The 22,995-nt window shown below is 60.4% G+C and overlaps 1 protein-coding gene across 4 annotated transcripts in view; it reads left to right on the top strand.

Moving 5' to 3' along the window:
• Positions 1–286: 286 nt before the first annotated feature.
• Positions 287–22,995, top strand: part of ELFN2 (extracellular leucine rich repeat and fibronectin type III domain containing 2) — a 56,949-nt gene continuing 34,240 nt past the window's right edge. For 2 of the 4 annotated variants that reach the window (XM_038550655.1, XM_038550653.1), the window contains exons 1-2: positions 287–436; positions 9,907–10,062. The gene's annotated coding sequence lies outside the window, so the exon portion shown is untranslated. Of the gene's footprint in view, positions 437–685; positions 834–9,906; positions 10,063–22,995 lie in introns of those variants that run through there. The other 2 variants (XM_038550656.1, XM_038550657.1) reach the window with 2 other exon arrangements.

Here is a 22,995-nt window from a genome sequence, read left to right on the forward strand (position 1 = left end):
CGGCCGCCGCCGCCGCCTCCCCGGGCGCTGCAGCTGCGGCGTTGGAGCCGGGCGGGCCCCCGCCCCGCGGCCGCGTGTCTGCGTGCGCGCGTGTCTGTGGAAGGATCGGGCCGGGGGAGGGGGCGGGCGGGGTCTCGCTGCGGACGCGCCTGCGGACGGACGGACAGACCGCGGGCCGCGGCCCCTGACGCACGCTGCGCTCCCACCCCGGCGGCGGCGGCCCGGGCCGGGCGGGGGCGGGTCGGGGGCGGGGGCGGGGGCGTCTGCGCGCACACGCGGGCTCGCAGACACACACACACGCACACGCGGGCCACGCCGCGCACACCCGCACCCGCGCCCGCGCTCACACTCACTCACACTCACACTCGCGCGCAGGCCCCGCAGCCGCCGCCGCCTCCGGAAGCGGCGCTCGGCCCGGATCCCGGCCGGGCTGGAGGTGAGTGAGTCCGGCCGCGGCGGAGGGAGTGAGCGCTGGGGCCGAGGGGCACCCCGTCCGCCGGTGGGGGTGGGCCTGCGGGGGCCACAGCCGGGGGCGGCGGAGGATGAGGCCGGGAAAGCCGCCCGCAGGGGCTCCGGGTCCGGGGACCACCGCGAGCCCCCCGGGACCCCGTGCGCGGGAGGGTGCCGGGGGCGGTGGGCGGAGGCGGGCGGGAGGACGCGGAGGACGGCCGGTGAGGTGAGCATTCTCGGGGGCTGGTGCAGAGGCTCGAGGGTGGACGGCTGTTCCGGGCAGAGCCACGGCGCACCTCTCAGCCCCCATCCTTGCGAATCGGGGCCCTCGTCCCCCTCTCTCACGGGGGGCTGCCGGCCCGAGGAATTCATCTTCGTAGCCGGTGAGGGGGGTTTGATCGCCGCTGCTCCAGGGGGGAGGGGGCAGGGTGGGGCTTTACCCCCTTTACCCGCAGGAGGGCGATGGGTTTGGTAAGGGCCAGATCCGGGGAGTGGGGTCCCCTGGCTGGGTGGGGACCCCGCAAAGGCTTTGCCCCCTTCTCCGTGGTGCTGGTGCGGGGCAAGCGGGGAGGCAGCCCTGGGAAGCGGCGGAGACCGGCATAGACTGCAGCTCTGGCAGGGCCAGGGCCACTGCCGGGCTGCGTGTGTGTGTGTGTGTGTGTGTGTGTGTGTGTGTGTGTGTTTGCATGTGTGGACTCCAGCAACTGGCAAAAGCTGGGGGACAGGGGGGTGGGCGTGTTAGCTGGTGGGGCGCTATGTGCACGTGGGGAGGGATGTGTGTGCCCTGTGTGTGCACACAGGGCTGTGTGCAGGGTGGACACACACACACACACACACACACACAGTCTGTGGCCCAGCAGGATTTCCTTGGAATGTCTGGAGGGGACAGAGCTGGTTACGTGTGTATGTGTGTGCACTCGGGAGGCGTGCGTCCAGGACAGAAGCAGCCACGGAGTGTCAGGCATGCCCAAGGAGAGAGATCAGAAGGGGATGGTGGCGCTGGCCCTCGGCTTAGCCTCGGAGGAACATCAGGCTTAGTACTTGAGGGCACTTTCTGTAGCACTGCGCCCCTTCCCTCTGAACTCTTCCTACCCCAGTGGCTGCCTCTGGGGGACACTGCCTGGGTCCCCTTGCCGAGACACAGGTGTTGGGCTGGACTGTGTGTGCGCGCGTCCGGTCTGCGGCTGTTGCCGTCATCAGGCCAGGCTGTCGGAGGAGGAGAGAGGCTGGGGTGGGGGGGGGGTGGGGGGAGGAGGGGGTGCTGGCAACACCTGGAGGAATGTGGTAGAAGGCGCCAGCCCCGACTGCCTGATTTAGTGATTTAGTCATTGAGGGACATTTTCATACAGGGAGCTGCATCGTGGGGGTGGGGCTGGGGCTGGGAGGATTTGCCTGTGTACATGTGTGTCCATGGCTCACACACCTGTTCCCGTGGTCTGTCGGGCACCTGTGGGACGTGTTGTGTCTAGGCCATCAGCAGGGCACATGGGCCTGCTCATGTGTGTAAACGTGTGTCCTATGGGGAACGCACACACATGTGCATGCACGCGCAGGCCTTGCCTGTAAACGCCTGTCCGGAGTGAGCTGTGCCCCTGGAGCTGTGTACGTGGGTGGGGACTTCTGGGCCATCTGCTGCTGGGCAGCATGAAAGAGGAGTAATTGCAGGGGAGGGGGTCTCAGGGAGAAGTGTGCGTAACATCAGCATCGGCCTGTGGGTGTGACGTCAGTGAGAACCTCTGGGTGTGACATCAGCTCCAGGCTGCCAGTGACGTCACTAGGACGGCAGTGATAAGGGGTCACCCCCAGCAGCCGGAGGGTGTGATGTCAGTGTGTGTGTGTGGGGGGGTGCGGCCGAGTCTGGTTATGTCCCCTATGTGTGAGCGGTGAGAGGGGGAGGAGGATGGAGCCTCTGAGTGAGGGGTCCCTCTCCAGATGCCCCAAGTGGATGTGGAGCCCCTTTCCTGCAGGCATCCTGCCCTAATAGGGCATCTTCTCTGCCCTCCACATTTCATATGGGGTGCCTTTCCTCCTCCCCCTGGCAGTCCCTATTCACCAGTTCCAGCTAGGTCATAAAGATACGTGTTAGCCAGTGAGAGTGTGTGTGTAAATGTGTGTGACAGCACAGCCAGGGAGACAGGGCCTCGAGAGTTCCAGTCCTATGTTGTACTCTGTGTTTTGTGACTTTGGCATTCTTGTCGCCTCTCTGGGTCTCAGTTTGTCATCTGAACCTGGGGCAGGGGTGGTTGGAAAGGTGAGGGGTGTCCCAGGAGACAAAGGGCCTTTGGGGTGCTGGGTGCCTCGCCCACAGTGGGGGCTCAGTCCACCACGGCCCCCGGCCTCCCGTCCCCCAGCTCAGAGTCCAACTTTGTAAAGAACTTCTCTTTCCCTCCTCGGATCCCCAGAGCTGTCCTGTGGGGCTGGCAGGCAGGCTGCCATCACGTGGACACTTGACAGATGAGCAAACTGAGGTCTGAAGGGTAAAGTAAGCTGTCTGTTGATTCATTCCTTAGTGAGAACTTGCCCCCATCTGCCTTCTCCAGCTTGGCGGGTGCGGGGAGACACTCTGGATTGGCAGGTCCCTTCCTGCAGGGCACTTTCATTTTTTTTTTTTTAATGGAAGGACAGAGAGCTCTGTGCAGTGGGGGTGGGGAGTGCCCAAGGCCCAGGGGTCACTGGTGACTGCAGAGGCTGCCCAGACTCCCAGTCCAGTCTGGTTCATTCTCCCACTCGACAAGGTTCAGGGACAGGCAGGGTGATAGAAATGGGTGCTTCTGGCTGCTGAGCCTTCTCCAGTGCACTGTATGCCCGCTCCCCGGTGTGGCTTCCTCATCCTCTGAAGCCTGCGGGATGTCTGCTTGGGAAGCAGAACCAGTTCAGTGACACCTCCACCACCGAGCAGCGAGCAGCAGTGTGTGACACGGGGGTCAGCCGCTCTCTCCTCTGTCTGTGAGGTGGCAGCGGCTGCTGTCTTGCAGGCTCAGTGAGCGAGTGTGAAAGTGTGGCATCCACGCGCAGGGCTGGGAGGTACCCATCGCGGTTACCCTCACCCAGTCCAGCTTCAGTGCCCCTGGGTCCAGGTCTGTGCCCCCCACCCCACCCCCAAGTCTGCAGTGACACCCTGGGCCATGCAGAGCAGAAAGCCAGGAGGCAGGATTGCCTGGAAGCCGAGCCTCCCTAACCAGTAGTCCAGAAGGTTAACTCAATCCTCTGCCTCCCGCTGCTCAGTCCAGTCCCCTATTAAATTCACCTTCTTGTGGCTCAATTAGCCCCTGGGGCAGAGTCACTGCCATTATTACCTATTACCGGGAGGCCCCTAGTCCTGGTGGGGTGGGGGGGGTGACTGGGGGTTGGAATAATAGAGCCCCTCCCCCTCTGCTCTGCAAACAGTCCCCAGGGAGGCCCCAGAGAGGCTCTGAGGGCTAGGGAGCCACCTGGGCAAGCCGAGGCTGCATGGTGCTGCTGGCAGCAATAATTACAGTGACAATAATAATCATGATATTAGCTAATATTCATTGAGCCTGAGAGCCAGGCCCGGGATGAAGCTCTTTGTAAGTGTTTAATCCCGCAGAACCTTCTGCAGCACAGCTATTCTTACTCCCCATTTCCCACACAAGAAACAGAGAGGTTACAGACCAGCTTAGGGCCACACAGCAGTGGAGCCAGGACTGGAAGTCCCATATCAGCACCGTGAATCAATGAACTCCTTTGCCAGGGGACCTTTCCATCTCGGGGTGTTCCTCACTGAGGGACCCCTCTGGGCCTTGCCTTGCTCATCTATCAGCAGGAGAAGCAGTGGGTGTGGCAGTGGCTGCAGGGACAGAGAGGCGGGGAGCCTCAGGCCTGTCCCACGCTCCTCTGTGCCCCTCCCCCACCAGGTGACCTGTGACATCCCTGTTGACAGCAGCACACTCTCTTGTGCATCCCTGTGGCACCGAGCACAGCACTGGCACACAGTGGGTCCTCTGTAGGGGCGTCCCCTGGGTGATGAAAGGGATGCTGCTCCCAGATCAGTATCTTCCCCAGGCTTCAAGGCTGTCACTGTCTCAGCTGTGGTCCCTCCTGGGCCACTCGGCCATATCCTCCCCCGTCTCACTCTCGGAAAGAGTAGGGCCCCAGGGTCCAAATTCTGCCTCTTTTTAACTGTGTGTGTCTTGGGAGAGTAAGTTTTCTTCCAGAAGCCCTGCTTCCTCAATATAGAGTAGGGATAATGATGCCGGGTTCCTAACTTTTCCAGTGTGGTTACATAAGAGAATGTCAAGTGTGGAGCATTGTGTCTGGCACATAGTAGGTGTCAATTAGATGAGTTCCCTCCCCCTTCCCATCTGTCTCCCTTATTCATGCCTGGTTCTCTGGAGTGGGTCCTGGGCTGTGTGTGTGTATGTGTGTGTATGTAGGTATCCCTCCCTCTGCTTCCAGCTTCTGTGTTCACCCCCTAAAATACATAGAAACTGTTTCCAGAGCCAGGCTGGGGGCCCCACAGATGTGTGAGAAGGGGCTGGGAGCTTCCCCAGCTGGAACGTGCAGAGGGGCTGGGAGGGGGCAGGGCATGTGTGTCTGTGTGCACCTGTGCGTGTATGTGATTGTATAGGTGTGCGAGTGTGTGTGTGTGTGTGTGTGAGACTCTGTGTGTGTACCTGCACATCCGGTCTCCACCTCTCCCTGGGGAAGGTGTGGAGCAGTTCTGAAGGGCTGCCTGACCCGTCTGCTCTGGGCCCAGTCCCCAGACTCGGGCCTGACTCAGTTTCCCTCCTTGGCCCATCTTTGTCCTCCTTGAAATTCTCCGTGGATGGTGGAGAGACCCAGGCGGTAGGGTTGGCAGCCCCCCTGCCTTGGTTCTTGTGCTTCTCATTACCTGGGAGGAGGGGGTTCATGGTTCTGCTTGTTTAGCATTTCCTGTCTGTCTCCTACGAGTACGGCAGCTCCACACAGGCATGGACCGGTAGGCCCTCAAAATTTACTTGCAGAAGTTCTTCTTATTTACATGCTATTGAGGATGGACTGACTGGTGCATTTCACATTCAGTACGCACACACACACACACACACACATGCGTGTGCACAAGCATATCTCATCCAGGGATAAAACCACTGGGTCTGGGGCTCAGGCAGGAACTTGCAGAGAGGAGTTCCTGCCTTGGAAGAGAGATGGGACACGTGGAACATCTGCCAAGTGCCCTGCGTGAGGCCTGCACACAGTAGGGCTTGGGTGACAAGGGGTTCTTGGTTGTCTGTGACCCCACCTCGAGGGGGCTGGCCCTGCAGGTTGCGGGTCAGGTGCTGAGCCAGCCTGGTAAGCTGGGCAGGAGAGGCTGGGGACCACTTCTGCTCAGGGCTCGGCAGGATTCCTGTGACAGTGCACCTGCTGTGAGCCAGGCATGGGACACAACACTGTCCATTATCTTGTTTAATTTTGGCTGGAGGACAGTGACAGAGGTCCAGCCAGACTCTGGGTGGGGGCAGGCCAGGTGAGAGACCACCATGTGAGCCAAGGTCTGGAGGTCGGAAAGCCCGGAGTGGATTTTGGGAAAATGAGTCTGGCGTGTAGTTGAGGGACCAGTCACATAGGACGTAAACTTTGGGCCAAGAAAGTGAGTGTTGGCCTTTCTGTCAGGGGGCAGGCGAGGGGGTGGGCACCAGAGTCTCTGTGTGTTTGTTAAAAATGCAGATTCTTGGGCCTCAGCTGATGAGGTTTTAATTCAGTAAGGTTGACGTGTGCCCCGGGAACCTGCATTTTCAATGCATTTCCAGAATATTAATTCACCCACGTTTGCTGGTTGGAGGGCAGCCGAGGGGGCTGCATCTTCTGGATCTTCCCACACAGGTGAGGAGGCAGCAAACCACCTGCATTTTTCAGAGGAGCCTGGGCTCACAGAAGTGCGGTCCCTTGTCTGCGGCGAGGCCAGGCCCCTACTGACTAGTCGTCTCCACGGTCACTGACTGCAGTTCTAAGCTTGCTCAGTGGCCCTCTTTATTTTTATTTTTTAAAGATTTTATTTATTTATTTATTCATGAGAGACACAGAGAGAGAGAGAGGCAGAGGGAGAAGCAGGCTCTACACAGGGAGCCCGATGCGGGACTCCATCCTGAGCCCAAGGCAGACGCTCAACCACTGAGCCATCCAGGCGCCCCTAGTGGCCCTCTTTAAAGCCCCAGAACGACCCTCTGCATCATTCCTGTTGTATAGACAGACGAGGGAGCGAGAAGAGTTGGTGGGCACAGGTTCAAGGCTGCACAGCTGGTAAAGACCTGAAGTGCGGTGGGGATGAAGCGACACAGGAGAGGGCCTGCCTGGCATCTTGGACAGACCGTGCCCTCCCTCTCTCTTCCTTTGGTGCCAGAGCGCAGGTGGAGGTGAGGCTGGAGTTGTGCATGTGAGCAGAGGCCAGAGGCTGCCAGGCGGTGGAGGTGGGAGCAGAGAAGCCAGAGGAGGACGGAGAGCCTGGAAGGCCTCCTGGAGGCGGCAGTGCAGAGTTGCTTAGCTGGGGCCTGAGAGCTGTCATCCTGTGGGTGCTCTGGCCCAGGCGGGTCTGGGGGTGTGTCCATCCCTAGTGCCAGTCCGAGGCCCGTCCCGGACGGCCCCAGGGTGCACCTGCACAGCCCTCGCAGGGCACATGCATGATGGCGGGGTGGGCGGGGGTGCACACGGAGCCCCAGTACCCCCCTCCCGCCAGCTCGGTGGCCTGCTGCCCGCCAGTTTCTGCCTTACTTCCCTGTGCTTGGAATTTGCAACCGCATCCCTTGCCGCTCTCAGCCAATTTCACGGCCTCTGGGCTCAGCTCGGTGCACAGATCGTAAACCCGAGGTGCAGGGCAGGGGCTGGCAGACGGCAGGCCGCGGGGCGTGCCTGGGAAGGGGGTGGAGGGGCGACCCGAAGGGCCTGCGACTTGTTGGTGAGGGTGTGTGTGTGTCAGGTGGGTGTGGATGGGCCGGGGGCTCCCCTGAGAACTGCCCTGGGAGAGTGGCCCTGCGCCTGTGGGGGGGTGGGGGGCCCTGCATCTGCAGGGGGTGGGGGGTGGGTTAGGGAGTGGTTCCTGGTGTGTGGGGGCACAGTGTGTGGGGCTGTGTCGGGGCCCCTGTGTCTGTGGGCATGTTTGTCTGGGTGTGTATGGTGAAGCCTGTATGTGTTGGGGGCCGTCCAGGGTGAGTGGGCTCCAGCGCATTTCCATGGGTGTGTGGACGGGTGTCTGTGCAGTGGCCCTGGGCGTGTGAGTCTGTGTGTCCAGGGGGTGCCCCTGTGTCGGGGTTCTGTGGGCAGCTGTGTACAGTGCATCTGCGTCCATGTGCACACGTATGTCGGAGGGAATGTGAAATTCTGGTGTGTTGTTTGCTGCCTGGGGTCCTGTGGGTGCTGGTGTGTGTGTGAGGGTATAGTGTGGGGGGGGGCTCAGGGTCAAGTGTGGGGGGAGGTACCCCTGGGGACCTGGGCCCCGGAGCGCTCTCCAGGAGCCAGCTGGTCGGTCCTCGTTCTGTGCCTGTGAGCGGGGCCGCGTGTGCTGTTCTGAGGCGGCCAGCTGCCAGCTACGTGTGTTTATGAATGGCGGTGTGGAGGGGGCCAAGGTGTGAGCCCCTGCCTGTGCAGCAGGGCTGGGATTGCCATCTGGGCTGGTGGGGGGTGGGGGCCACACAGAGGAGGGGCCTCTGGGGGAAGAGGATGAGCGTCTGCATGTGCACGTGTGCGCCCAGATGGAGGAAGGTTGGGTGGAGGCACGTCTGTCTGGAAGTCTGTGTGTCTGTTCAGGTGGAAGTCAGGCAGGTAGTTACCCTTAGGGCGTGTGAGTCTACGCGGCAGCCCTGCAGCTGGCAGGACGCAGGCTGTGGGCACGCTGGGGGGCGGGGTGCGGGCCGGAGCGTCAGTGAGAGAGGATAGGCTGGGACGGGTGCTCATTCCCTGTCGCTGTAGGATTAGGTGGGGTCCGCGTTGGGGTGGCCATTGGGAGGTGGTGTGGTTGCCGTGTGAGGAGGGAGGGGCTGTGTACGTGAGCACCTGGCGACAGGCTGTGGGAGGGTGTGGGGGCCACCCCACCTGGGTCTGCTGAGTGGGGTGTCTGGCTGGACTTGGGAAGAACCTCCAGGCTCCGGGGCCCTGCAGGGTGCTAGGACCATGGGCTAGGCTGGGTGGGGTGGTAGGAATGGGGTCCCTTCAGCTCCCAGAGAATCTCCCTATCCGTGGGCTGCCCCTCCTCCGGGAACCTGGAGGCCTTGAAAGAAGTCCTGTGGCCCCTTCCCTCCCCTCACTCCCGAACCCTGTGGGGGAGGATGGGGACCCAGACTTCTATCTCTTCTCCATCATCTTTCTGTAGCCAGCCTCCCTCTTCCCCTCCCGCCAGCCTCCATCTCCCCCATCTCCCAGCCTCCCTCCCCACCCAGCCTCCATATCCCTCATCTCCCAGCCTTCCTCTCCCCTATCTCCCTGCCGCCATCTCCCAGCCTCCATCCCCCCAGCCTCCATCTCCCCATCTCCCAGACTCCACCCCCCCAGCCTCCTCTTCTCCATCTTCCAACCTCATTTCCCCCATCTCCCAGACTCCATCCCCCTAGCCTCCATCTCCCTATCTCCAGGTCTCCATCCCCCCATCTCCCAGCCTCCATCTCCCTGCCTCCCGCTCCCCATCTTTCTGCCTCCATCTCCTTGCCTCCCTACCTCTATCTCCCAGCCTCCCTCTCCCCCATCTCCCTACCTCCATCTCTCCACCTCCATCTTCTCTATCTCCCAGCCTCCATCTCTTCACCTCCATCTCCCAGCCTCAATCTCCCCCGCCTTCCTGCCTCCATCTCCTCTGTCTCCCAGCCTCCACCTCTCCTGTCTACCAGCCTCCACCTCCCCTGTCTCCCAGCCTCCACCTCCCCCGTCTCCAAGCCTCCACCTCCCCTGTCTCCCAGCCTCCATCTCTCCACCTCCCAGCCTCCACCTCCCCTGTCTCCCAGCCTCCATCTGCCCTGTCTCCCAGCCTCCATCTCTCCACTTCCCAGCCTCCACCTCCCCCGTCTCCCAGCCTCCACCTCCCCCGTCTCCCAGCCTCCACCTCCCTCTTCTCCCAGCCTCCATCTCTCCACCTCCCAGCCTCCACCTCCCCTGTCTCCCAGCCTCCACCCCCCCCCAAGCCGCCATCTCCCCTGTTTCCCAGCCTCCACCTCCCCTGTCTCCCAGCCTCCACCTCCCCTGTCTCCCAGCCTCCATCTCTCCACCTCCCTGCCTCCGTCTGCCCCATCTCTCTCCATCTCTGCCTCCATCTCCCTCCATCCCTCCCCTCTTTCTGCCTCCTCCCTCTCTCTCACACTGATATTCATTTGTGGTATATTCGGTTGCCATGGGAAACCTAAGAAAGAAGTGAGTGTACCCTTCAAGACTTCAGCATTCTCCCTCCTCCCTCCCTCCTGCTGCCCCCTCCCCCTCCTTCTCTCCTCCTCTCCTCTCCCTCCCTCCCTCCCCTCTCTCCCCCTCGCTTCCTCCTCGCAGAAGGAGAAGACCTGGGTGAGAAGCTGCTGCCGCCTGAGCCAGACTGGGACCGAGACCCCGTTGCTCCTGCTGCCGCTGCCAGCGCAGGGCCTCCCTGAGACCAGGCCAGGGATAGACCTCGTGGGCCGGAGGGGCCCCCTTAGCCTGCAGACATCGGTAAGGACAGGGTCCTTCTGACCGTGCTCGACTGTGTGGCTGTGTGAGCCCGGCTCACATGACCTGGCCTGGGACCTGTGCTGGAGCGCGGCCTGCCCGGATCCCCTGGGTCCCTTCCTGCCCTGCCCTGCCCGCCCCCGGCTGTGGGCGCCCACCGGCTCCTCCCGGGCATCCCTTCCCCGGGCTGTGAGGCAGCTGGCAGGGCGGCGGGCCTTTCCGGGGGCTGGGACAGGCCCCCCGTGGTGGGTGGGAGGAGGCCCAATCCTGCCCTAAGCCTGCCTGCGCCCCAGCAGGGCTGGGGCACCTGCGCACGGGCTGGGGCAGGGGTCGGCTTCCAGGTGGTCTCCTTTCCTCCCTCGGGCGGCGGGCGGCGGGGGGGGTTTCGGGTGTCGGGGGCCAGCCTGAGGGGCTGGGAGCACAGACAGGCAGGTCAGAATCGATACCGGGTCTGATCCAGCGTCTGGAATTTCTTGGGGGAGCCGTCAGGCAGCTGGAGGCCTCGGGCTTGCAGGCGGGCGGGCGGGAGCGGCTCCGTCTAGGCTGGGGCTGGTGGCTGCCCCGGAGAGGAGAGGCTGTCACTGTCACCGCGGCTGTGTTGGTGGTGGCCACGTGGAGGGAGCTGTGGTCCGGGCGGGTGCTGAGTGACGGTGGTTGCCTTGGCGAGGGAGCCGCCTCTGTGGCATTGTGGTCTCCATGGAGAGAGGAGGAGACGAGGGAGGAGGCTGGCTGTCTGGGCCTGGGTGTTGGTGGTTGCTAAGGAGAGGGAGATGCCGTCTCCAGGGCGCGGTGGTCCCCACGTGGAGGGGCTGTGGCTGCCGAGCTGTTGACGGCCCGGGGAAGGGCTGGTGGTGGGTGCCCTAGGGGGGCCGCGCAGGGAGAGAGTTGGGGGTGGGCTGGTGGGGGTGAGGCAGGGAGGGGAGGGGCTGCGGCATGGACTTGGGGTGGACTTGGGGTTGCTGGCCAGGGGGTTAAGTGGGGTCCCTGGGGAGCAAGGCATGCTGGGTGGGGCTGAGCTGTGCCTGTCCCTTCCATGCTCATCTTGTCTGTCCCTGGGGCCAGACTGGGGACCCTGCTACTGTACAGGGCCCTCCCAAGACCCCGTCTTGCCTCTTCTTCCCTCCCACTTCCGCACCAGGCTCCCCAGCTCTGCCTCCTGGAGCCTGGAGCCTCCTCGGGGCCTTTGAGTCTACAAGTCCCCCATCTGGATGCTTGTTCTCTCCTTGGCCCCAAGTGACTTCGTCCCCTGCCCTCAGGCTTGCTGTGCCCCGGGATACCCGGCTTTGACACCTGCCTTTGAGACAGGGGAGGTACCTTGCCCACAGTCACACAGCAGGCATGCACTGGGGCTGGGATTGGACCCCTGGGCCCCTGCCTCCCCAGATGTCTAGCTCCCCGGTCCTGACTCCTCCCCGGGGAGCCTGCCCCTCTGTGACCACCCACTGAGAGTTCTCTCTGTCTTCCCTCGGGGCCCTAGGTACTTTGCCTAAGCAAACAGTTCACTTAAATAATTCCAGTAGGAAGCAGCATGGAACAGCAGAGTCCTGGGTTTGAATCCTGACTCCGGTGCTTACAGCTGTTTCGGTCCTGTGCCTCAGTTTCCCAGGCTGTAAAATGCAGGTGATGCACATGCATCGGGGGGCTTGCTGGCACTCGGGATAATGTGTGTGATGGTCCCGGTGTGGCTCCTGGCACGTAGTAGACTCTCCATAGGTGTCAGCCACCACCACCATCATAATTACTTTGAAAAATGATTTTTTGACTTGCCTGGGGGAGGACAGAGGTGACTTCTCACTGGTGATCTGCCTTGCTGCTTCCTTCCTGTTGACCCTTGAGCCCCAGAGGAAGTGACCCGATGGTAGGAAGCAAGGCTGGAGAGAAGGGCCTCCTTGGGTGCTGAGCACCTTGGGTGCTGAGCCAGTATAGAACCAGATGTGCAGTTGGACACACAGCATGCAGCACCTTGGGAGCTGAGCCAGTATAGAACCAGGTGTGCAGTTGGACACTCCCTGGCTGCTTGCTCCAGGGGCCTGCAGGAGCACCTCACTCGGGGGGCTCCTGGCTTCCTTCGCAGGGTCTGAGCATCCTGAGCCTGCTCGACTGACCCCGGCCTGGGTGCAATGTGCCTGGTGAGTGGCTGGTGGTGTCCTGGGACAGTTGGACTCAGGGCCAGCCCTTCCCACTGCCAGGGGACAGGCCAGATGATGGAAGGAAAAGAATGCCCAAAGGGGGACTTTGAGGATATTTGATTTGGAGGGTGAGTGGCAGCACGACTCTTTTTCTGAGTTCAGACCTGAGTTCAGAGCCTCTGCTGCTCTCCAGGTAGGTGGCCCCGGGCCAGGTTCTTCTCTTTCAGGGCCTCAGTTTTTGTATTTGTACGATGGATGTGATGAGACTCCACTTGACTCTGCCCATGTGAGCACAGAGTCTGCTGCCTGGGAGGGGCTTCCTGGAGCAGCAGCTGCTCTTTTGAACCCATGAGCCCTTCCCTACCTTGCCAGTGACCTGCAGGAAGCTGGGTGGGGTAGGGGTGGGTGGGTGGAGGGGGCTGTCCTGTGTGGCCCCAGATGGCAGAAGGGGGCCAACAAGGCCCAGATCTCTGTTCATCTCAAGAGACTTTCTGACAGTCAGCATGGTCTCGGGGTAACCCGGGAGAGAGGGAGTGAGTGTGTGAGTGCTCTGGGACCCGTGAGGCCCCAGGAGGCCGTCAGGACATAGGGTTTGGGATTATGAGACCCTGGTTCCCATCTTCATGTTACCGTTTATGGGCTGTGGGGTCTGGGGAGCCTCAGCTTCCCCACCTGCAAAATGGGAGGAATAAAAATGAATTGGGGGTGAGTGGAGCAGACAGGCTTCCCTGGAATCTGCACAGCATCCCATTTTCCAGAGGGGGAAGGCAGGGCGCAAGGCGCTAGCGCGTTTATAGCAGTTAACACCACCAGCTGCTCTTTCTGGAGCTTCTGCTGGGGGGCTGGGCGCTTCCCCCAGGCTCCGAGTCTTGCTGAATTCCTCGGCCTTCACACTAGCTGTTCCTTCTGCAAGAGCGGCTGTCCCTCCTATGCTCACTGCTGCTCGCCGGGCTGGTTACAGGGCTGTCCCCAGTTCCCCAGGGAGACCCTTTCTGACCGCTCTATTTGTGGCTCTGGGTCTCTTCCTTCTCTGTGTTTCCTTTAGCCCCTAGCATAACCTGATGCCATTTTTATTTTTATTTTTATTTGCTTATTTATCATCTGCCTTGCCACCACTGCCACGTGTCACCTCATGAAGGCAGGAGCTTTTCCTGTCATGTACCCTGCTCTATCCCAAATGCCTCGAAGGGGGCCTGGCCCATAGTAGGTGTTCAATAAATATGTGGTGAGTAACCCTACTGGCCACCCTGGAACGCCAGTCTTGTTGTTCCCATTTATCCCACAAGGAAAGTGAGGCCTGGGAGGCCTGGTAAAGTGGCCGTTGCTACACAGCAGAAAGTAGGTGGCTTCTGAGCCCCAACTGGGCTGACTCTGGGTTCAGTGCTTTTTCTGCTACGCTTCGCTACCTTGCTGGGGACCTGGCCTTTCAAGCTAGAGAGTTTGGACTTCACTCTGAACTTGCAGAGGCAAGATCAGCAGAGAGGCTCCGACGTGGGGAGGCTCTGGCTGTAAGGAAGAGCTTTCCGTAGCAGCCTGAATTGTCAGAAGCGATCAGTTCAGCTGCTGCTCACTAGCTGTGTGCCCTTAGGCCCATTACTTAACCACTCTGTGTTCTCAGTTTACTTGTTTGTAAAATGGAGATGATATCCTGGCTTATCTAGATAGGCTTTTGGGAGGCAGTGGGCTTTGAGCTTCGATTTGCAGGCTTGACTCCAAGGCCCTCTCCTCGGGGTAGAAAAACAGCCACTGCTGAATCACCCTAGTGCTGGGAGGCCCCTCTGCTCATTCCTGAGGGATGCACTTCTCACTTCTGAATAGGAGACATTTCAAGCGCTTGGAAAGGGCCGTCTTCTGCCCTGCCAGCCTGTGCTCTCCCCTCTGCCCGTGCCACCCCCCTAAAAAGAGAAAAATCAAAGAAAGTAGGAGCCTCGTTTTCCTTTGAGCACTGGCCATGTGCCGGGGGCCTTCCTGTCTGTCCCCCTCCGCAGTCGCATCAGCCTGGGTGGAAAGGGATTGTTGTGCCCATTTTACAGATGACCTGACTCAGGTTGGGGGAGATTCTCCATAGGGCACAGAGCAGGGATTTGGACCTGGGCTCAGAGGCTCCTGCTGGCATTGTGCTGGGCCAGGGCAGGCATGATGCCGGTGTCTGGGGTGGGCCTGCTCTGATGTTACCCAGGGAGTGGGCTGTTGATCGTAGCCCCACCAGGACATAGCTGAGAGAGCCCTGGCCCTGATTTTGGAGGCTGGGCCTTAAGAGAGGCTGTGGCCCGGACAGCCTGCTCCTCGCAGCCTGGCTCCCCCCTCCCCGCCCCCTGGCCCCCTGCTGGCAGCGACATTAGCCCCGGGAATAGATCTGGCCTTGTGTGCGGTCCCAGTGGCTTACTCAAGACCCCATTTGTTTGGGGAGGAGAAAGTGGGGTCTGTGGTGCCCAACAGAGGTGGGATTCATGGCCAGGGCCCGGGGGAGGGGAGGAGGCTGCCTGGTACGGGCCAGGCCTGGAGGACTGCCAGGAGGGAGAGAGAGAGGAGGAGGGGTCCTGCTTGTGCCATGGGTGCCGACCGTTCTCTGGGTGGGCGGCTGTGTGGGTGGGCGTGCGGCAGGAGTGAGGTGGGCGTCCCACCCTCGGTACTTCCTAGTCTGAAGGAAGGAGAGTGTAGTGGCCCTGTCCTCAGGGAGTCCCTTGTCATAGTGAGAAGAAAGTCTGCCATCAGTATCCTGGTCTGAGGGAGGCGTAGCCCTGACTTCAGGGAGTCCCCTGTCTCCCAGGAGCCCAGGTCTGAGGGCAGAGGCTCAGTTGGCTTCGGGAGTGTGGGAACAAGGAACAGTCCCTCTGCGTGGAGCTCCCTGAGTTCTGGGAAGACTTCCTGGAAGAAAGTCCCTAAAGATCAGGAAGGGGTTAGATTTTGGGCAGGGGCTCTGGGAGGGCATTTTCTGTGGTTGGGAAGCAAGGCGCTGTGGGTTCCACCCCGACCCTGAGTGGTCCTGTGCACCCGATGAAGCTCTCTGTTTACTCATCCGTGAAATGGGGACATTGCCTGTGGAGGGTGCTGGGCTCCTGCGGGGGATGGAGAGAGGAGTGTTTACACACAGCAGGCCCAGAGGGCTACTGGGGCTGCATGGTTGGTAAGGCCTGAGGCATTCTAGAAGTTGCTAAAAATCCCAAATGCCTTTCTTTCAGGAAAGGCACAGCTCAGCCAACCTAGCTTTAGTGTTTATAAACACAGGAGGGAGGGCAGACTGTGCTGATCTGTGAGGTAAAGCCAAGGGCCGTAGCTCTCCTTCCTTCCTCTGACTTGCTGTGTGACCCTGGCTAATCCCACACCCTCTCTGGGCCTCAGGCTGAGACCCAGCTCCTCATCTTGAGGATATTAGCTGAGGTCAGGGGAGACACAGACCGTCCCCTCCCCACCCAGGGCTGCACTTTAAGGATGGAGGTGGGAGCTGGCTGGGGATCCCGAGTGTCGAGCATCCTGGGAAGAGATGGGCCGTGGAAAGGTTGGGAGCGGAGAGCAGGTGTGATGGTACCTTGGAGTCCTTGAGCTAAGCAGGGACTCGAAGGAAGCCCGTCTTGCCTCTGTCTGACACTCCTGGGTATCGGCTTGGTGTCACTGGGTCAGAGCAGAGAAACTCCCAGGGCTGGAACATGGGGTGACACAGGGGTCAGGCATGTGGGCCCAGGCCTGGATCCAACCCCAGATTCTACTCTGAGTGGCCACACTTCTGTAAAATGGGAATAAAAATAGTACCTGCCTCCTAGGATTGATCCTATAAAGTGCCCTGCTCCTGGTATGTATACAGAGAGTGCTCAATACATGCTCACTCTGTTGTTGGAGTTCCTGGGGGCAGGAGCAGGTAGGCAGGGCTTCAATGGCCCTCCCAGCCACCACCTCTCAGGCTGTTGGGGACTGGCTGTGGCCTACGGAGTCCTGAGGCCTGGGGTGCCGGGTTAGGAAATGTGGGGGTGTCTGCCTGTCGGGTCCCTCCCACTCTCCCCAGTTCCTGCTGGACAAGACGTGGACATTGCTGCTGAGTTTTGGAGTAGGTGGTCTGGGCTCCATCCCAGCTCATTTGTCCCCTTGCTGGCTGTGCGCATGGTTCTGGGCAGATCAGTCTCCAGACCTCAGACTCTCCATCCGCAAAATGGGATCAAGCGCCTTCATGAGAATTAAGTGAGACGAAGCGGGCGGGCTGCATGCGCTCCTCTCCAGGCTCGCAGGGCGTGTGGTACTTGCTGTCCTTGTCACTGGCCTGCTCCTGCCCTCTCTGACTGGGGCTGGGGTTAGTGGCTGCAGAGAGGGAGGGGGCTTTGGGAATGGGGTTCATGGATTCAGGGGGGAGCTCCAGGAAGGAGGAACGGGGCTGTGCTCAGAGACCTCTGGGCCCACAGGGCCGCTTGCAGGCAGCGAGGGGTGCAGGGAGAGGTGGGTCTGCATGGCATCAAGGTCTGCATCCCCCCAGAGAGCCCCGGGCCCCGGGTCATTGCACGGTGAGCGGCCGGGCTGAGGGCAGAACCCAGGTCCCACAGCTTTGAGCGTGGGCCCTTTCACCTTCTGCAGCCCCCGGGCCTGCCCGAAGTGGCCGCTTCTGAGCCGGTCACCCCAGGGTCTGAGCAGAGCTTTCTTGGCTCTGTCTCTGTCTCTCCCTCCATCTGTGTCTCCCCGTCTCCTCTCTGTCTCTCATCTCTCCCCTCTGCCCATCTCTGTGGCAGCTGTTGTGTCCCTTCCTTGGGTCAGACAAGGAACGTGGCTGGCTGGCTGTGCGTCTGCATGCACTGGGTGATTTATGTGTGTTTGAGTGTTGGAGTGTGTACGTGTGAAGGAATGTGTGTGCAAACACCTGCTTTCTAACTAAGAACTGACATGTGTTCTCTGTGCATAAAACAGGGCGCCAGGCTGGTGCCCCTGCCCCATCACTGGTAGGGCCCTTCCCCGTGTTTCCAGGCACCTGCAAACACATGTGCGCCATCTGGTCTTACCCACGTGGGATTCGCCTTGCAGCCTCTACCCCTCACTCCCTGCCCCTGACCCCACACGCTGGGCATCTCCCCTCAGGACCGCCGCGGGGGCCTGGTCCCGATCTGCCTTGGCACAGGGTCCCCTTGCACGGCCATTTCCCTGTTGGGGGGTGGAGTGGGCTGGGTTGGTTGCATGTGTTCCACTTTCACCAACGGTGCATGACTTCAGGTATTCGCACCTCTGGCCCGGGGGGGCTGCCCTGTGATGTGGGTGAGCTTGTTTGTGGGGATCAGCTTCTGAGGTTGAATGTGGTCTAGGTTCCCCTTGCAACTGAAGGCTTCAGGGAGGACCCCTATTCTGGATGGGATTCATGCCTGTGGGGCTTCTTGGAACCTGGGGAGGAGTGGGCCCAGGAAGCCCCCGGCTGTCCCTGGGGCAGAATGCTGGAAGCAGCTGCTGGGGGGCCATACTACCCCTTGCCGCTCCCTGCCTGCCATGTCCCAGGACCACTGGCCTTGGGCCCTTGGCACCAAGGAGAGCTGCTTTGGCACCTGGCTGCCCAGGGCCCCTGGGTGGCCATGAAAGTGCCTGGGGCTTCTGGAGCTGGGGGTGGGGCAGGGAAGGAGGTGCAGGGCCTGGCTCCCAGCCTGTGCTCTGACCTCTGTCTCCATATAGCCTCTACTTACCTCCCGGGGCCCGAGCCAGGGTCAGTCCTGGGACTTCTTCGTTCTTGTGGTAGCTGAAGCTACCTTGGTGCTGTAAGGAGAAAGTACTAGGCAGGGAGTCCTGGACTCAAGAGTTTGAATCTCAGCTGTACCCCTTGCCCTCTGGGGGACCCAACTCTCAGGTCATCCATAGAGTCAAGGGGAATAATTTATTCCTTTAATTTAACAACAGCCAAGTAATGCTTACCATGTGCCAGGCTCTGTCCTAAGAACTTTACAGAAATTAAATCCTCTCAACTATCCAACAAAATGTCTTGACCCCCATTTTACAGATGGAGAAACTGAGGTGCGGAGAGGTTAAGGATCCTGCCCATGGTCACAGAGAGAGCCAGTGGTGAGACTGAGATTTGAACCTGGGCCATCTGGCTCTCGGGCTCCCCCTGCCCCCAACTGCCTTGCAGTGTGGAGCCCTTGATAATCTGTAGAGAGCAGTGCTCCTGCAGGGTCTGGGCCAGCCTGGTCCCCTGGTCTGAGCCTTGTGGGTGGTCCAGGAAGGTGCACAGTGGGTGTGGCAGCTTGGGATGAGGCTGGATTTGAGTGCCCAGCTCATCAGTTACCAAGCAAGTCACTTGACCTAGCCGAGCCTCAGTTTCCCCCTTTGTCAAACTGGGTAACATGCTTACCTGGGAGGGCCATTGTGAGAATTCTGTGCAGTGAGGCCTAGGGAGCACCAGGTACATTGCAGGCACTCAGGATGTGGTGGCCAGCTGTGATGGCTCCACGACAAGGCAAGAGGGAGGTGGTTGAAGGGGTGGCCTGTGCCAGCAGGGGTGAGTGTGCACCCTTGGGAGCCTTGATTGGGAGAGGATGAGCCCCTGGGGGTGCAGGGCAGCCCCTCTCATCACTGGGTGCACCTGTCCATCCAGTGTGTCTGCCGTGCTCCTGGACCCAGGGCTGGGACAGTCAGCTGTGTGTGTGTGTGTGTGTGTGTGTGTGTGTGTGTGTCGGGAGCATACCACCACCCCTGGTGTCACACATGTACACGCACCCACAATGGGGAGACGACCGAGAGTCCTCGCTTGTGAGAGTTGGAGACCATCTCACTCTGCTCTGTCGTTGTTGCAGATGGGGAAACAGGCCCAGACAGGGGAAGGAATTTGCACTGGGACCCCCAGTGAGTCACAGCTATCTGAAGTTTCGCTGCTGGGCAGGACCTTTTCTGAGAAATGCAGTGACCAGCCCTGCCTTCGGTAGCCTGTCTCGGTCACACTGGCCCATCTCCATGGGGTCGGTGCCTTGCAGGATACTTCTTTCCATCCCACCCTGTGGTGATCGGAACATGGAATTTTGGAAGAGTGGAAGCCATGAGGACAGAAACCTTGTCTGTCTGTCCACAGCTGAGCCCGCGTGCCCAGCACGGAGCCTGGTGTGTGCGTAGTAGGTGCTTGGTATCCATTTGTTAACTAAGTGACCCTAGCGATTGGCCCCTCCTGCTCCCTCCCGGTAAAGCCTGGACTTCGGAGGGGCAGGGACTTACCCAGTGTAGAGCCGGGGATTGAGGCCAGACGTGCTGGCTCCCGGTCCCAAGCCCTCTCGTGTGCACTCACAGATGCAAGTAGCACGTGCGCGCGCGCGCGCACACACACACACACACACACATGCAAGCCCACAAGCACACGTTCAGTGCACTCGCTCTGTGCCATGATCCAAAAGCTTCACTCTGATTATCGCTCAATTTTCTAGCTTAAAAGTATCCATCTGTCCATCTCTCTGCCAAGGCCGTGGGCTGGACACCTAATGGGATGCCTGTTCTGGGGCCTCCCCCAAGTCTGGCTGCTCCCAGGATGGGGCAGGAGTCCCGGAAAGGGACTCTGGGAGGATAGGACCTAAGGGACACTGCCCCAGTCACATTCCCTGCTGTGCCCCCACCCCCACCCCCACTTCGGGCCACATCCAGCTTGTCCCACGCTGAAATCCCTGCCCAAGCATCCCTAGTTCTCTCCCTCACCATTTCTGGGCCATCTCAGGCTTTGGGGGAGGGGGTGTCATTCCTGAGGACCAGCCTCCCCGCCTCCCCCAGGAAGCCTGCCCTAATGCCCAGGAGGATGGTAATTAGCATGAGGCAGGCTGATTAGCTCAGAAATTAAGTCTTTGTTTCCCTCGCTCCCCCGTTTCCCTAATTGAGCAGATGCAGAGTGGGGGGAGGGAAGGGGCTGCCGGGTTGGTCATGGGGCTGGGTGGGGGCTCATGTGGCTGTGTGCTCGGTGCTGGAGGCGGTGGGGGTATGGGTGGGGGTGGATCAGGGCACGATTGGTGAACGGCTGGGTGGCGGGGCTGGTGGAGGAATGCCAGGGTGGGGGTGGCACCTGGGGTGGACCTCCCAGCTGTAGCCCTCTGGGGATATGCTACCTTGGCTGGGGCAGAGGGGGGAGAGGGCATCACTCCCAGGGCCCCACTGGAGTGCTCGTGGGCCATCATTCTTTCCTTCGGGTCTTTGCATCTGCTGTCATTTATGGAGCACCTGCTGTGTGCAGTTCTTGGGCTGAACACCTTTTGTGTATCTCCTCGTTTAGTCCTCAGACAGTGGTGCAGGCAAAGGGTCCCTCATTTTTTAGGGCAGGAACTTAAGGCTCAGAGAGGTGAAGTGACTTGTCCGGAGTCACACAGCTCAGAGCAGTTAGGGCAGGGTTCAGACCCAGGCAGTCTTGCTTGGCCCTATCCTGGGCTGAGAGGCCCTTTGGGCTGGGGAGGGAGGATCCTGGGGTCAGATGGTGGCCAATTCAGGTCCCGGATGCTAGGGTAAGTGAGGCCTTTGCCCTTCTCATTTATTGCGTGGGGATCATTACATTCGCTTTCTTGGGGAGGAAGCTGTAATGATGACCACAGTGATGATTTAGTTAGTGCTTGCTGTGTGCTGGGTGGTGACACATGCTAATGGGGTTTCATATTTCACACAACAATCCCATGAGCCATGGGCAGATGCCCTCCTTATCTCCATTTCATATTCCCAGAAGCAGAGGTTGGAGGGGAGGCAGGGGGCCGCTCCTGGTCCTGTAGTTAGAAAGCAAGGACCCAGGGTTCAGCCCCGGACCAGCTGACTCTGGGCACTTCCTCCTTGAGCACCCCTCCTATGGTCTGTAACACCTGTGAGGTGCACGGCTCGTGCTGGGTGCTCTACAAGGGTTAGCATCCTGCCCCCTCCCTGAAGGAGCAGGTTCCTTGAGATCCCGCACCTCGGATGCAGGAGGAGGCCCTCCTCATACAACCTGTGGGATAGGCATCACCTGTAGTCCTATTTTAGAGATGGGGACGTTGAGGCTTGCCAGGGATCTCACAGCTGGTGAGGTTAAGGGGCCCAGATTTGAACCAAGGCGGTCTGGCTCCAAGTGCTGCCATGTGGAAGGCCCCTGCTCGCAGTGTCCACTCCGGGCCATGCCTGTCCCTGGGGAGTCAGCTTCCTGGCCTGATCGTCAGCCTCTGCTCTTGCGTGGTGCTCCACTTCCCTGTACAGGGGAGTGGTGGGAGGGAGCACCCAGGCCTCTGTCCTCTGCTATGCCCCACCACTGGCTGGTAGGCATTGGGTATGGCCACCTGCTGATTGGACACATCCTTTGTGGGGGTTCTTCTCACCCCTAAAATTCAACTTGTTCCATCCTGGACTCCTCTCATCCAGCATCCTGACCCATTTGTTCTTTCTCTGAAGCTTTCTGTTCCGGGGTGGGCACTGCCATTCCTGAACCCTGGGAGTCATCCCTGAACACTATGCTCAGCCTCCTGTCTTCATCCTGAAGGTGACCCTATGGGTCACTGAACCCTGCTCTCGCAGCCTCCTCCCATCTGGTCATCCTGCCACCATCATAACAGCTCCTCAAAGGCTGCCCCTCCACTCCTGTCCCTGCAGTTCATTCTGTACTCTCCCATTGGCGGGACTCCCTAGCATGTTACTGGCCCCCCATTTTCCTTGGGCCAAGATCCAAAATCCTTACCCTGGCTTCGGAGACCTGCCGGGACTTGGCCCAGGCTCAGTGCTCCTGTCTCGAGGCGCCCTCTCCTCTCATAGGCCGTGATCCAGTCCTCCTGGCCTCCTTCCAGTCCTCAGACTGCTACCCTTTGGGTGCTGCATAGGTGATTCCATCACCAGGATCTGCCTCCACAAAGCCTTCCCTGATCTCAGGATAAGGAGGTCCCCAGGTGCACAGGGGACGTCCCTCTATTTCTCTGAAGAGCCTTTTGAGGGGAGTGGTGTTCCCATTTTGCAGATAGAAAAGCTCAGGCTCAGAAAGCTGGGCTGGCCTCTGACCCCAAGGCTCTCTCACCGCGGAGCCCATGTTCTCGGCGTGTGCATGTGTGCGTGCTCGTGTGCGCTTGTGTGCGCGCACCACAGACGCTGCTGTCTGTTGTCTGGGCCAGGCAGTGTTTGGGCGGGGACGAGCCGCCCCCTGGGGAGAAGGGAGCGTCTGGGATGGTCTCTGGGGACCAAGCCTGCCTCTTCCTTTGCGGGGTGGGGATGCTGCTTGTGCACGTGGGGCGGGGCGTCAGGCTCTCCAGCCCCGACCCGCAGCCTCCCAGCTCCTCCCACTAATCTCCCCTTCGCTTCAAAACAAACACCCGGGAGCCCAAACCACCCATCCAGCCAAGGCACAGATGGAGCTCCAATCGGAATCAATTAGTCAGGTTACCAAGGCAACGGATCCCAGGATCCAGCCTTACCTCTCCATGGTGGGCCCCCCCACCTGCCAGGCTCCGCCCCTGCCTTTCACGGCTCCGTCCCTCAGCCAGGCCCCGCCCCTGCCTTCCATGGCCCGTCCCTCATGCCCCAGGCCCCACCCTCTCCCTCTGCAGCTGGGTGGGGGTGCCTTGGGGATTTTCCCCAAATCTGGAGGTAGTGGGTGGGAATGTTCGAGAGCTGGGTTCGAGTTTGCATTCAGGCATGCTTGGCTTGGTGGGAGCTGGGGCAAGACCTGCAAAGCTGGGAGCCAGGCTTTGTTCAGTAGGAAAGGACGATGGCTGGACCTGCCTGAGGAGGGGCTTCAAGGGAGCCGTTTGAGGCTGGCAAGAGAGGGAGAATGACTGTGGCCTGAACTTGAGGTCCCGGAGGTGACGGGCACTGTTAGGGTCAGGCGGCCTCTACGGTCGGCAGCAGTGATGGGGCTGCCTCCCAGGCTCCAGGCACTGGACTCCTT

Source organism: Canis lupus, chromosome 10 (genome assembly GCF_011100685.1).
Source record: "Canis lupus familiaris isolate Mischka breed German Shepherd chromosome 10, alternate assembly UU_Cfam_GSD_1.0, whole genome shotgun sequence".
Lineage (NCBI taxonomy): Eukaryota > Metazoa > Chordata > Mammalia > Carnivora > Canidae > Canis > Canis lupus.